This window comes from Giraffa tippelskirchi, chromosome 3, assembly GCF_054371585.1.
Source record: "Giraffa tippelskirchi isolate mGirTip1 chromosome 3, T2T-mGirTip1v1.2.pri, whole genome shotgun sequence".
Lineage (NCBI taxonomy): Eukaryota > Metazoa > Chordata > Mammalia > Artiodactyla > Giraffidae > Giraffa > Giraffa tippelskirchi.
The window spans coordinates 179,389,973-179,405,879 of NC_137277.1; positions in this window are offsets into that span (position 1 = coordinate 179,389,973).

Sequence of the window (15,907 nt, forward strand, 5' to 3'; positions counted from 1 at the left end):
GATTCATTTCTTTATTGCCTTACTATGTTAAAAGAAACATGTGAGTTAACAATTTCTCACCCCAGTTAAGATTAACTACATTATTATTTTGCATTAAAGCTAAGGTTACTTGCTAGAAGACCCAGGTCCATGACATGGGTGGGGTGACTTTATTTGGTTAAATCTTGAAGTTTTGGCCATGGGACACCAGTAAAAAATGCTCAAGACCAGTAGAGGTCCAAGCATGTGTGGACGTGTCAGGTATCAGATGGGTTGGCCTCCATCTTGAGTGAAAGTTCTGTTGGCCATGTCTTCAGGACTTTCTGAACTCTTGTCTTTGGACTGGAACTTAACCAAAAATATGAGTTTCAATTTCTTGCATCTTAGGTCCTTTCCTGGAAGTGACAGTCTCTCAAAGCAACAAGGGGGATTCCATGCCATTGCATTTCACTTTATTCCCATAAAGCTACTCATTGTGTAGTTTCTTACATTAATACCTAGTGTGCTCAAGTCTCTTGCCCATTTTTCTAGAAGGTGGTCTATCTTTTCCCTTCATTTGTTGAAGTTCTTTATGAGTTCTGGATGTGAGTTCTTTGTCATATATGTCTATTATAAATATCTTCTTCCATTCAGTCAAAATGGAGAGTTGGGTCTCTTCTGAAATCCTATAATCAATTGCACACTCAAGATCACCTCTTGAATGTCCAATGGATAAGTCAACCTTTATATGGCAAAAATAGATTTTCCATCTTCTCACTTCATCCCTTCTCCTGAAAATTTCCAAATCTGAAGTTGGCACCATTATTCATCCAGGTGCCTAGCCACATTCTTTTGAGAAGAAAGTATGCAAAACCACCCCCCCCCAAAAAACACTAACTTAACAAATAAACACCCAAGAAATTATCATCTTGGCCAAGAAATAACACTGCCAGCACTCAAAAGTTTCTTATAAATGCTGAAAAGAAAATATATGTATTTATATTATAATTTTTCCTATATTTGAACTTTATATTGATGGAGTCACCCTAACTATATTTTTTCGTGTCTTCTTTCTTCCTTTCAAACTTATGTTTCTAATATTCTTTCTGTGGTTGTGTGTAACTGTGGTTCATGCATTTTTATTGTTGCATATTATGCCACTAAAATGTATATGCCACATTTTACTCTTGATGGATCTTTGGGTTGTTTTCAATTTTTAGCTGGTATGAATGTGCTTCTGTGCTTCTAAAAATATTCTTATACATTTTTATGATACATAAATGCATGAATTTGGTTAAGGTATGTACCTAGAACTTACTGCTGGTCACAGCGTGTATCTATTTTTGGCTTTCCCAGAAAAAGCCAAAGTCTTTTTTCAAAGTGGTTGTAACATGTTTTTTTTTTTTTCCTTGAGTCTGTATGGGGAAGCTCTGTTTTTCTAGGGATTTGTCCATCTCACCTAGAACTTCAAACTTCCTGGGCAGGAACATTTTCACCATGTCCTCTTCTTTTTGATGTCTGTAGCATCCTCACTGAACGGCCCGCCCCCTTTTATTTTTGACATTGTTTATTTGTGTCTGCTCTGTATTATTCTTGGTCAATGTCCTCAGGGCAAAAGAGGCTTCCGTGACCACCTTCCTCTCTGAGTTTTTATATTTCCTTCCAACTTGCCCTGTTCATTTCTTATGATCTCACAAGTTCATCATTGCTTTGGAGAGGCTTTTAAATTTTTATCAGGCATCTTTGTTTTCAGTGGGAGAGCTGTTCTCGAAAACCAGGCTCTCTGCTTCTGAAAGGTCATGGTCATTCAAGGTTCCTCTTTTTTCCTCAAGTCCACATGTAGAGTATCCACCAATAAGTCCTGTCAGCTGTGCTTCTAAAACAGATCCCAGCCCTGCCCACTGCTCCTAGCTGTCATCCCAATAATATATCATTTCATAAGCGCTGTCTTGACTCAGTTTTGAGATCCTGGCTATAAACTCTCAATTCTTCTTTATGAGCACTTTGCTAAGCCTTCATCCCAGTCACTTCTGTTACCAGGTTCTGATGCTCCTGGATTATGAAAACACTTCCAACTAACAGGGACTCTGAAGCCTGGCATTGAGGGATGGCCCCTTTTTCCCTTGGACCATAAGAACAATTCAAAATACTCAATTAATGGCATTCCAGAACCTACTAACCCCACCCTGCTTGCCTTCTATCTTCCAGCTTGCTGGTACCTTTTCCCCAGGTGCAAACCTCTGTGTGGCCCTGCGTGGCAACCTTCTCTCATTCAGCTATGTAAATGTGCTCAAGTCTTTGATCAGCCTCTCAGAATCCCCTGCTAGATCCTCAGGCTGGGATGTAACTTCATGAGTCATAGGATTATTTTAAGGAGTGCTTCTACAAAACAGGATGGATATATAAGACACAAACATGTAAAAGGTTCTAGGGTCTCTTTTATTTTTATCACATAGAGGGGTTCACCTCTTCTTCTTTCAGTGATTATGTTGGCAACTCTTTCTGATGCCCACATGTCCCAAAAAACCCTATCGAGTGGTCCTAGAGTCAACATACTGTAGTCCCAAGACTGTGGGCTTTGGAATCTGACAGACCTGGGTTCGATTCAGTAAGGTTGTGTAGTCTTGGGTGAGTCACTTTATCTCTCTGAGACTTTCAAATGAGACTAATCATATCCACCTTGCAGGATTGTCATTAATGTCTGAAGTAGTAATGTATGTGAAGACCCCAAATGTGCCCTGGGCTGGAGAAAGTTCTAACCACCATTCAATTGCAAGTCAGAAAAGAGTTGGAAAAATGCAGTGGATTAGAAGTTGGAGCACCTACAATATTTCCTGATTCTGCCATACAACTCAACTGTACAACTCCAGGCAATCACTTCCCTTCTCTGGCCCTCAATTTCTGCATCTATAAAACCAAAGGTTGGGAATTCCTTGGCATTCCAGTGGTTAGGATTCCATGTTTTCACTGCCAGAGATTGAACCTCTTGCTGCTGGGTGGAGGATGGGCTGGAGGGGGCTATTGCAAGGACCAGTGGGATGGCTAGGACTCCTGAGTGGAGATGGGGAGAATCATATTCAGGAGATTCAACCCCTGGTTGTGGAACTAAGATCCTGTAAGCAGAGTGGTCTGCCAAAACCAAAACCAAACCAAACCAACAACAACAACAAAATCCCACAAAGGTTGAACGAGAGGATTTTAACTAAAGACACTACCAGCCCTGACATCCTGGAAGAGTCATTGATTGTAAGATCTGGATTGATTCTCTTGACACTTAAGAAGCTGCTAGCCTGTCTTATGGAGAAGGCAATGGCACCCCACTCCAGTACTCTTGCCTGGAAAATCCCATGGACAGAGGAGCCTGGTAGGCTACAGTTCATGGGGTCGCAAAGAGTCAGACACGACCGAGCAACTTCACTTTCACTTTTCACTTTCATGCATTGGAGAAGGAAATAGCAACCCACTCCAGTGTTCTTGCCTGGAGAATTCCAGGGTTGGGGGAGCCTGGTGGGCTGCCGTCTGTGGGGTCGCACAGAGTCGGACACAACTGAAGCGACTTAGCAGCAGCAGCAGCAGCAGCAGCCTGTCTTACTTGGAAGAGATCATCTGTAATCATGGTTTTAGGGATGTAGGTGAGACTTAATAGTATTAACATGGCATCATGACAAAAATCCACGATTCTTGTCTCACCATCATACTTTGTCTTATGTTTTCCCCAAGAGAGTGTATAGCAAGTATGAGAGACACACAAGGAGTCAAAACATCTCTTCATGATGAGCTAAGCAAACGCCCATATCCCAGTGCAGAGCTGAGGCATATTAGAGTCCTAGCCTTTCCATCCTCCTGTAACGCTCCATAATAATAATGTCATCACTATCTGATTGATTGGATAGTTACTATGTGCCAGGCAACAAACCTTATTTAATTCTCAATAACAACCCTCTGATTGTACTATAATGACCCTGCTAACCAGAAAATAGGCCCCATCAGTCTTTGAAAATCTGGACCTAGGAGAGAGGAGACTTTTCTTTTGTGCTGGGGGCTGAGAGGAGGGAGAGACATGATAGGGGAGGGCACTTGTAGTTGGTGGCTACAGCTTGACTCTAAGTCAAGAAAGAAGTACATGGAAGGTGGGGAGGCTGGATGGGGGCTGGGCCAGGGTCAGGTCATGGGTTGGGGGATGATGGGGGTTTGGATCAGTGTCATGAACTTGTACTTGGGATGAGGCTCTGTGCCCAGTGCTGGGAGTATAGAGGTGAACAACAGTCTGGAGATGTGTGTATGGTGGGGCAGACATGGAAACACACAGACATCTTCTCAGTGCAGCATGACTCAAAAAGTTGCATACACAGAATACCAGTGTTGTATGGAAGGGGGAGTGATGGTCTTGTCTGGAAAGCAGGAAAGCCCTCCCAACTTCCCAGGTGCAGTGGTGACATCCATTCAGTCACCGGACCTGTGGTGCCACCTCCTTTACTCTCCTTCCTGAATTTGGTTCTCCCAATCTCCACACAGGAGTCCTAGTCATCTCCCAGGTCTTTGCAATATCCCCCTCCAGCCCATCCTCCACACAGCAGCAAGAGTGAAGATCTTTCTACGGTGCAACTTAACCTAATCTCTCCTCTCCAAACCCTGCTGGGAATATGGTCCAAGATTCCTTAGCATGACTTGGAAACCCTCTGTTTACCTCGACTCCTCTTCCTTTTCAATCATCCCCCTCATTTCCTGCTGTAGGACCCCAAGTGTTCCTTGCTTTCTCTTGCCTCCCAGTCTTTGTACAGGCTGTTTCCTCTGCTTGGAATTCCCTTCCCCGCACTTCCTCCTTCAGGTCCCACCTTGGCATCTCTTTCTCCTGGAAGCCTTCCTAGCCTGCCAGGTTGAGGGCTCACCATCCTTTTAGACCTCAGCACACTGTCTTGTGATTTTCGGCTCAACCACTGGCTTGCTCAGACTGGGGGCTCCGTAAGGAACGGATGGAGGCTTGCTCATCTCTGTATCCGTAGAACCCAGGCGGCACCTCGCCGGCGGATGGTGCTCACCGCTATTTGCAGGATGAATGCCTGAATTCCCCCACTGGAGGCCAGGCGACAACGGGGTGTGTGTGTAAATGAGCGCCTCTGGAGGAGTTTAGGTCCTTCGGGTTGAGAGGGGGAGTGGGGGAGAGATGAAGGAATCCCACGCCCCGCCATAGGCTCGAAAGAGCTGGGAAACTGGGCTCTCCACCCGGAGCCTCAGCCTAGAATTCCTGCCCAGAGCCAGCCTGCGCTGTCATAGCAACAGCCAGCCCCCCGGTGGCTGGGCTAACCAATGGCAGCTGGTTCTGGTGACGTAATGCCCAGGTCTTGCAGCTCATTGGCTCCGCTCTCGTCCGCGGCCGGGCCGGGCTGCGGGTGGGAGATGAGATGGGGAGGAAAGAGCGCGCGGGGAGCCCTGGGACCTGTCTGCTTCAGTCGTCCGATTAGGCCTTCTACTCCTTGCCTCGCTCTGCCTTTGCTCGCTCTTCCTCTCCCTCTGCCCTGAGCCTGAATTTCTGCTCTCTCTTTCTCTGCGCGTCTTTCCTGTATCAGGTTGTCTGGGTCCTTCTGTCTGTCTGTCTCCCTTAGGGCTGGGTGGCTCCTTCTTCACCCTCTTGTCTCTGCCCTGGGGTCCCTGACTCTGAGCGCATCTCCCTGTCTCCTGGCATCTCTGCTTCCGCAGCCGTCTCTCCCTCCGGTCTTGCTGGCGGGTGCCTTCTCCAAACAAGGGCTCAGTGAGAGCTCCTTGACTTGCAGCCAGAAGGTGACTCACTGCTTCAAACCGCAAGGCCTGCCTCACCAGTCTCAGAGGCACATTCTTCCTGAGACTGTTGGAAAGCTCTGTGCCCCGGCCCAGGTCTTGAGACCCTGGTGAGGCTGCAGGCCAGCCTTTCTTTGATGTACCTCACAGATTTTTGTTCTTGCTGACTAGTCACTCAGTCAAGGGGAAGGCTGAACGCTCTGTGCTATGGAGCAAGGAGAGACCCAGAGGGCAGACTTAGAGAAGGAACAGGTATGCTGCTGCTGCTGCTGCTAAGTCACTTCAGTCGTGTCTGACTCTGTGCGACCCCATAGACGGCAGCCCACCAGGCTCCCCCGTCCCTGGGATTCTCCAGGCAAGAACACTGGAGTTGGTTGCTATTTCCTTCTCCAATGCATGAAAGTGAAAAGTGAAAGTGAAGTCGCTCAGTCGTGTCCGACTCTTGGCGACCCCATGGACTGCAGCCTACCAGGCTCCTCCGTCCATGGGATTTTCCAGGCAAGAGTACTGGAGTGGGGTGCCATTGCCTTCTCCGGGAACAGGCATAAACTTTAGTAATTACAGCAGAGGGATTTAGGTTAAACAACTGGAGGTTAAACTGGGTTTAACAACTGAAGGTTAAACAACTAGGTTAAACAATTGGAGGAGCTTCCAGAAAATGTCAAGTGTGTAGGCACTGGAATGAATGAATGAAAAAGATAGTTGGACTTCTCTATCCTTTTACATGTTAGTCCATCTAATCCACACAACCTATGGGTGCATCTTGGTGCCAGGCTCCATGCCAGCATTGGCTCGGTCCCCTGGGTTCCAGGAGTCACGGCTCTGTCTGGGAGGCAGACATATATATATATATATGCACCTCGGGTTTTGCTGGGATTCCAGAGGAGGGCAAAACTCATTCGGCCAGGTGTGAGGACTCAGGCAAGGCAGCTTCCTGGAGGAGACATCTTTTGAGCTGATGTATTTGGGAGAATGGACACTAGCTTGTTTGTATCGCCTTGGGAGGCGCAGAAGAGCAGATTAGCCTGGATGGTTCTGTGGAGGGTAGAGGGTCCAGGAATGTGAATACCTGGATGGGGAGTTTGCACTTGACTCCAGGGCTGATGGGGAGCCACGCAAGGGATCTGGGTCAGGGAGAGGCGTGGTCAGAGGTAGGTTCCCTACAGTCTGGCTGGCAGCTGGGATCTCGTCTGTCCCTGCCCACAGTAGGTGCTCCAGCTTTTGTTGAAGGAAAGGGCGAACTGGAGGGGGAGAGGTTGTTCTGATAGATGAGGGGCGAAAGGAAGAGATTGGAGTTTGTGTGGCGGTGAAGGGAATGGGAAAAGTGGGTCAGTTCAAGAGATGGAGATGATAGGCAGCATGGACGAGACTTGCCAGTTCGTTAGAGGCTGTGAGGGTGAGGGAGAGAGAGGTGCCCAGGGCAACACTCAGGCTTGTCTTGAGAGACTGAAGATGGGAGGAGAGGGTCACAGGTGGGGAGCGATTTCAAGGGAAAGGTGGTTAATGTAGAGTTGGAGCCACAGAGCCTGAGGTGCTCATGAGATGTCCAGGTGGGGCCGTCTGTGGAGAGGTCTGGGCAAGGGTGACCAGCATAATGGTGGCTACTGAGGCCACTTAAGGACTGGGACACGTAAGAGCAGATTTGTCAGGTAAGAGTGTCCTTTAGAACTTGGAGAGATCTGAGTAGGGGTCAAGATGCCTGAATTCTGGTCTGAACTCTGACACTGGCTTGCTGCATGACCTTAGGCAAGTCACTCTTCCTCTCTGGGCAACTGTCCCTCAGTCTGTCAGCAGAGCCTCTCAGAGATGAAGAGAGACTTGGACTACTTCTCTTTTTGAGGCTTCTGGATATGGTTTTAAAAAGATGAAGACGTGCCCAAAATAGAGTAACAAAGATGGTGGTTAATTACCGTAGTCATTTACAAATTAACATAATGAACAGACAAAGATCCTGGGATTGTGTGTATGACCTCACCTGGAGATAAAAGATCAGGGTCTTGTTGGGAAGTTAAATCCCCAGTAGGGCCTTCCATGGTGCCTGGAGCAATTCCCTTCTTTAGTAGGAAAGATGCCTAGCTGGGGGTGGGAAGGTGGTGGTGGTGGTTTAGTCGCTAAGTCATGTCTGACTCTTGCGACCCCATGGACTGTAGCCCGCTAGGCTCCTCCACCCATGGGATTTTCCAGGCAAGAATACTGGAATGGACTGCCATTTCCTTCTCCAGGGGATCTTTCTGACCCAGGAATCGAACCCTGGTCTCCTGAATTGCAGGCTTTACCGATGGAGCTATACTTAGTCAAAATCCAGGTGTGAGCAGCAGCTTCTTCTTGCCCTAAGCCTGGATGTTCACACCCCTCCCCTGGTTCTGCCAACCAGGGGAGCTGCCAACACGGAGTCCCTTCTCCTGGAGCCCTCGGAGGCTCAGTTTACCCCTGGCCTGTGGGTTTCCGAGGAAGGAAAGCCCACTATTGCAGGGTCTCATCTCCATGTTCCTCTCCCTGCTCCTTGCTCAGCTCCTCAAGGCCAGAGCAGTGGGTGGAGTTGCTGGCTCTGCCTTGAAATCGCCCTTGGACACACTGCTTCTTCTCAGGGCCTCAGAGTCTCAGCATCCCTGTGTCCCCAGGCTGTAGCCTGGCTACTGGCACAGGAAGGCACTTAATAAATGTTGGTTTAATTGGATTAAATTGCAAAGTAATTTATTTGGTTGGAGTGTGGGTTGGGGAAAGGGTGGTAGTGAGAGCTGCCATCACAATATGAGAAAGCCTGTAAATGTGCTTTGGGAAAGGTAAGCCAACGCCAGATATTTACAAGTCTACTTCACATCACGTTTGGTCCAATGTCCCTGAAAGTCTTCCAGAGCATAAAATAGATGCAAAATTGGGTTTCCTCCCCAACTAGAGACATCTTTATTTCACAGAGAATTAATTCTCTGTGGCCTAGTGTTAAGAGTGAGGACCTTGAGAATTTCAAATCCCTCTCCATCACTTTCTGGCTGTTTGACCCTCAACAAGTGACCTAACTTCCTTGTGTATCAATTAGACAGAAAAGTAAATTGCAAATAATGCTATTATCCCACTCATGGGGTTGTTATGGGGATAAAATGAATTATTAGATGTAAAGTATTTAGGATAGTGCCTGGCATGCATGGGGCTTCCATGGTGGCTCAGTGGTAAAGAATCTGCCTGCCAATGCAGGAGATGTGAGTTCAATCCCTAAATTGGGAAGATCTTCTTGAGAAGGAAATGGAAGCCCACTCCAATATTCTTGCCTGGGAAATCCTATGGGCAGAGGAGCCTGTAGGCTGCAGTCCATGGGGGTCACAAAAGAGTTGGATAAAACTTAACGACTAAACAACAACAACGTGGCATGTGGGAGTGCCCAGAAATGTTAGCTTTTTATTACTGTTAGCAATGATGTAGCTTCCTTCTGCATCCCTAAGGCTGATCCCTTTTAGCGGTTGGGTGGGGGTGGCAGGAGGCTCACTCAGCATCTGTTCAGCTCCTTCCTCTGCTCCTGGGAAGTGGTTCTCAATTTTGACTGCATTTTAGAGACATTTGGCTGATAGAAGGGGCTTCAAAACTCCCAATGCTGTATCCGTGAGCAATTACATCAGAATCTCTGGTGGGGCATCTCAGGCCTCAGGGCCCTCCCAGGTCAGTGGCAATGAGCAGCCCAAGTCAGAGCCAGGGCAGTGGTCCTCAAAGTCTGGACCCTGAACCAGCAGCACCAACATCACTTGGGAGCTTGTTAGAATGCAGATTCTCAGGTCCCACCCCAGCTCTGCTGGAGAAGTAAAACCTCGTGAGGGAGAGGCAATATATTACTTTGAAAGCCACTGCTGTAAGCAGCATTCTGTTATTCCCAATCTGGCAGGAATAGGGACCAATTCCCACCAACTGCTAACCACGTTACCCTTTGTTGCTGCTGCTAAGTCACTTCAGTCGTGTCCGACTCTGTGCGACTCCAGAGAAGGCAGCCCACCAGGCTCCCCCGTCCCTGGGATTCTCCAGGCAAGAACACTGGAGTGGGTTGCCATTTCCTTCTCCAATGCATGAAAGTGAAAAGTGAAAGTGAATGGACTCCCATATGCTTTGCTATGGAAGCCCTCCCAGGGGCTTCCCAGGTGGCTCGGTGGTAAAAAATTCACCTGCCAATTCAGGAGATGCAGGAGACACAGGTTCAATCCCTGGGTCAGGCAGATCCCCTAGAGTAGGAAATGGCAATCCTCTCCAGTATTCCTGCCTGGAAAATTCCATGGATAGAGGAGCATGGCAGGCTACTGTTGATGGGGTCACAAAGCATCAGACATGACTGAGCAACTGAGCACAGCTCAGCACAGCATAGCTCAGTGGCTTTATATGGGTTCTCATGTTTAGACTGCACAGCTACCCGATACCAATAATCTCTTCTCCACATTCTCGATGAGGAACTTGAGGCTCCAGGAACTTCGATCCAGGGCCTTACAGTGAGTTAAGGGACGGCATGAGGACCCCCGAGACAGGGTTTTCCAAAGTGTTAGCCTAGCTAGGAAAGGGCCTGTTCAAGACCCAGTTGTAAGGCACAGAGAAGGCAAAGATCTTTGAGATCACCGGTCCTCAAAATTATCCCAAGAAATAGCTGAGCACTGCACATTCAAAGGCTGGAATGAGAGGGTGATGTTCTCCTGGGAGTTGGAGCCCATAGAGTGCCTGGCATGGTCCTAGCATATAGTCAGTGCTTGCAAACATCAGCCACCACTACTATGGGTCACATACTTATTGGCAGGTATAGATAATAGGGTACCATTTTACGTTTACTATTTGTTGTTATTGTTTTATTTACATTTTTTATTCAGTAAAATACACACGCCTTGCTATTTTTAATACTAAAAGTGTTCCATGTCCTAAGCGTTCACACACAACTTCCAAATATAGACAGTGGTGCTGGCTTGGCTGAAATGCTAACCCTAAATGGTAACCCAGCTACCAGCTGGGGCATATGGAATGGAAGGGCCATTGTGGGGTGGAGTGAGGCTGACCTGGGTTCAAGTCTCAGCTCTTTCACTTATCTCTAAGACTGCAGGCAATCCCTTTCTCTCTCTTTGCCTCAGTTTTCCCCCCTTCAAATGGGAAGTCCATGACAGAATGTACATTTCTCTGCAGACATGAGGGTTATTCTTTATGTCAGAGGGAGCTCATGGCTGGTGGGGAGATAGGAATAATTAGGGCCTTCCCTGCCTGGGCCAGGTTCTCCACCACGGGATACCTGGGCCAGACTCATTTCCTGCCGTTTTATAACCAAACGGCTTGTTATGGGAAGGAGGGGTGCAGAGGGGCATCAGTGTAACACCCCCCTCTCTCTCTGCCCCTCCCTGACCCCTGTGGTTGATAATAGGCTAGTGTGGGGAAAGGCACTGAGCACAGCTCTGCCGTCTCTGGGCCTGCAGAGGAGCTATGTTCTGCTTGGTTCTCTGATACCAAGTGGCCATGGTGGGCTGGCTTTGGGCTGCCAGTGACCCAAGGTTACATCTGGGTTGGGTGTTTGAAAGCCCACTTGGCTACAGGTCTAAAGATCCCTCCCCCAGGCGGCTCTGTCTGTCAAGTTACCTCACTGCTCCGGCTTCTCATCTCACCTGAGCATAAGCCAGCTTCCTCGAGTCCCCACATGGTCGGAATGCCCCTCTAGTCTCATCCAAACGTACTCCGACTTCCCCCTTCCTCTCAGTTACTCCAGTCACACTGGCCATGCTGATTCTGGGCTGCCCAGCCATGCTCCTGCCTTCAGGCTCTGGCACCTGCCTTTCCTGCAACCTGAAATGTCCTTGCCCCAGATGCATGTGAGTAGTGCATGGCTTTCCTCACTTTCGGTCTTAACACAAGCATCACCTTGGTTTTTGAGAATCAGAATGCTTCCCATACCCCTCAGCCCTTCATCATTCCCTTTCCCTGCTTTATTTTTCCCTTTAGCACTGCCTGCGAACATGCTATTTATTTACCTTGTGTATTGGGTCTCCTCCACTGAAATGACTGCTTCGTGCAACCAAGGATGTTTGTTTGTGCTTTTCAGAGCAGCTAAGAGCCTTGTGCAGGGCTCACACATGTCAGGGGCTAAGTAAACATGTTGAATGAATGGATGGAGCTGGAATTCTGCTCTCCATCTGACTGTGACTTGCATGGATCTCACAGTCTTTTGGGAGGGAGACTGGGATCTCACTTTGGAGCCCCCTCCCACCCCAGGGCTCAGTGCAGTGTGATGTAACAAATGCTCAAGAGTTCCGGCTCTGCACCCAAATTGAATTTAAATGCTGCTGGGGATACCCTCCTAGCTGTGTTTCTTATCTGCTCTGTGCCTCAATGCTCCCATCTGTACAATGGGAACTCTGTAACTCCTCCCTTATAGAGTTCACATGAGGATCAAAGGTTAATACAGGTGAAGTGCTGAGGGATAGAGGAAGGGCTCCATCAGTGTCAGCAAACGTTTAGCAGCTTTGTGCCTTGAGGGACGTAATCACCTCCTTGCCTGCTTCTCAAGATGGATGTGGAGGGACTCCATGGAGGCAGAGGGTGTGGCCTAGCCCGGTGGACTCAGTTGCCCAGGATGGAACAGAAAGGCTGAGGATCAGAGACCCCAGCCTCACCCAAGGAGCTCAAAGGGAAGTGGCAGCAGGATGGGGGACAGCGTGACTGTCCCTCACTGGCCCCACAGCAGCAAGGATGGAGGCAGGAGTGCTGTCTGCATGATCCCAGGGATCTGGCTGCTTCCAGAGCTAGAGAACGGTGTCCAGGTAGATCCACCATCGGGCTACTGACCTGAGTTACTTCCACAGCCTGAGTCACAGATTCACAAGACCAGGCAGGATCACTGCTTCACTCCTAACCTGCTCTGTAAAAACAAACAGCCTTGGGGTTTGGGCTCCAGAGGGGGAAACAGGGTCATGGGGTAGCCTCTGGGATACAGACCAATGTGACCAGGGATGCCCTTGTCCTTCCTTTGACAAGTTTGTATGCAGCATGTATGAGAATTTGTGAGAAAGTAGATACATGTGTGTGTCTGAGTGTATATTAGAACATCTGCTACCAGCCATTCTCTCTCACACACACACACACACACACACACACACACACACACACGAAGCCCAAAGGCTGACTCTGCTGTCAGCATGCCCTAGGGGGTCTGTTCTCCATCACAAGGCTCCCTCACCAGCGTTGGGCTGGAAATGCCAGCTCTGTGCTGAGCACCAGGGACATTTGGGGCCTCAAAGACCCTGCCCTACAGAGATGGGCAAGGCCAGACTCCTGTCCTGACAGAAGAGGGGGTCAATACAGGGGTGGGAGTCTGGGTGTGAGCCTGGGGGAAAAACCAGGTCTAGTGGGAGCTGGAAGTCCACCCGCAAGAAGATGGAGAGGTAGAGTGAGAACAACCATGCGGACTGTGCCCCAGGCTCTGGGATCACTTCCTCTTGGAAAAGACAGCGAGACTCAGAGAGGTTTGGAAACTTGCCCGAGATCACCTACCTGGCAAGTGGCAGGTGAGGAAGCTGAGGATCGGAGGGGTACCTGGCTTACCACGAGTCACCCCACCTGTTAATGGCAGACCTGGGATTCAAACTCAGGTCTCTGTGACTTCAGAACCCATGCTCTGAACCACCACCCACCCTCCCCCAGCTCTTGAGGGAGCCAGACATACTGGGAATGTATGAGAAAGAAGGACTTTGAGTGGCCAGAGGTGGGAGGGGCTGATTCTGCCAGAAAGGGTCAGCAGGTAAAAAGTCAGGCATGGTTGATAGCAGGGAGCACTCTGGGAAGACAGAGGTGGGGAGAGGGCTTATTATTCCATGGGACAGAATAGTAAGCAAAGGCACGGAGGCGTGAAATAGGGTGCCACGTTCCTGTGGTTTATGGCTGACCCGTTGAGCAGGAAGACAACCTCCACTTCTCCCTGCCCCCACCTCCACCCTGGCTCAGAAAGCCTGATTGTCCCCACTTCCCTCCGCACCCCCTCCTTAGGCTCCTGGGATATGGACAAGAAAGGAGCTTGTCTTTCCTGGCTCTGCTGGAGTCCTGCCGCTGAGGTTTGGTTACCATGGCGACGGGCTCCATGGAAACTCGTAGCTGGCCTTTTCCAGGATGGGCCTGGACCCCAGCCCACCTGCTGATGCGTTGTTTCCCCTGGCCTCAGCACCTCAGCATCCTGAGGGGATACCTGGGGAGGGGAGTCACTCTGTCCCCTGAGTCCCTGCCTCTCCACCTTGGCAGGGTTAGGAGAGTCCCTAGGGTCAGAGAGGAGGTAATTCCAGCATGCAGGGTCTGCTGGTGGTTCCAGGCTCCCACACCAATCTCAGGACATGGAGATCCACACTCCCTTATTTTTAGGTAAACTGGGGATATGTCTTTATGTGCTCACACCCTTGGGGTCCCTCCCGTTCTGACCCCGCACCTGGGCTCTTCCTCTCCCAGGGCTGTGTTCCTTTATTCTGTTTCCCCTGGGCCCTGCTGGTCTCTGAGTTCCAGGTCTATTCAGCCACCATCTACACACCATGGCACCCACATACACCCTGAGAATCGACACACTGTTGGCACACTTGCCGCTGGACAGACCTGCGAGGGGACCCTAACTCCACACTCGTTAGCCATGTGACCTTGAACAAGTCGTTCTCTCTGAGCCTTAGATCCTGTGTCTCTGAATACGTGCTTTATAGGGTTGCTTATTCATCCGACACATGTGTTGAAAACTACTTGTATCTCTTGAGCACTTATTTATTTACTATGCTTTTAATGCATTTATTGTGTGAAGAACTTCACTTAACCTCATCTCATTTACTCCCTGTGACAACTCTATGAAGCAAGACTCTTATTTCCAATTTATGACTGAAGACATTGAGGCAAAGAGGGTGCAAGACCCTGTCCAAGGTCATGCAGGTGTCATGTGGCAGCGTGCACTCTTAACCACTTTATTATTTGGTCAGTTAATTTTTATTGAGCACCTGCTATGTGATGACCCAGTTTCTGCCCCGTGGAGCATCTACTAGAGAGATGGAAAACAAAGGAAACAAATATAATACATATTGAGTTAAGTAGTATGTTGAGATAGGGGAAAACAAGAGAATATTCTTTTTAAAAAATTTTACAGTTTGTTCTCACTGCACGGCATGTGGGATCTTAAGTTCCCAGACCAAGGATCAAACCCGTACCCCCTGCACTGGCAGTGCAGAGTCTTAGCCAATGGACTGCCAGGGGAGTCCTAAATGAATATTCTTCAGAGAAAGTGATGTCGTCAGGGATGGTTTCTCTGCATAGGTAACATATAAGGATAAGAGTTCTGAATGGTGGGAAGAGTTAGCCAGGAGAGGGACGGGAGACCCCAGTAGGGGGCACAGCATGGACAAAGGCCTGGAGGTGAGAATGGGTTTGCTGTGTTCTCAAGACTGGAAGGGATCAGAGGGTCTTGGAGGTGGTGAGCAAGGGGGAGGGAGGCCCAGGATGAACAGGAGAGGCAGGCAGGGGGCCAGATCGTGCAGAGCCTCTTAGGCTGGGATGTGAAATGTGGTTTATTCTAAGGGCAGTGGAATCCACAGGTTCTAAGAGGAGAGTTGACCTGATTTCTGTCGGGAGCAGCTCCCTCTGGCTGCCACGTGGGGAGCAGTAGGAGAGGGGCAGGAAAGAAGGCCAGGAGGAAGGACATCACAGTCGTCCAGGGTGAAGATGGTGGTACCCAGGCTGCGAGGCTGGCAATGGGGATGGAGGGAGGCTTCCGAGTGGGATGGAGTTTGCAAGCAGAGTGGACAGAACCTGCTGATGGGCTGGAAGCAGGGGATGAGGAACAGGAAGGAACGAAGGATGACTCCTAATTTCTGTCTTGAGCGACTGAGTAGATGGGTGATGTTGCTACCTGAGAAAGCACAGACCCAGGATGTGCTGGACAGCTGGCTTTTTGCGGAGAAAGCCCAGAGCTTACTTTTGGATATTTGTGTTTGAGATGCCTGGGGGGCCACGTGAGTGGAGATATTGGGTCTGGAGTTCAAGGAAGAGGGATTTGGGAGCTGAGAGTGTAGATGTGACATTTCAAGCCACAGGGCTCGATGAGATCAAAGAAGGAGAAAGTGTAGCTGGAGATGGAAGGAGAGAACCAGAGGAGATGAGAGAAAGGAGGAGAGAAGGGAGGGGGAGGAGGGAGGGGGGAGGGCAGGAAAGGGGAGGG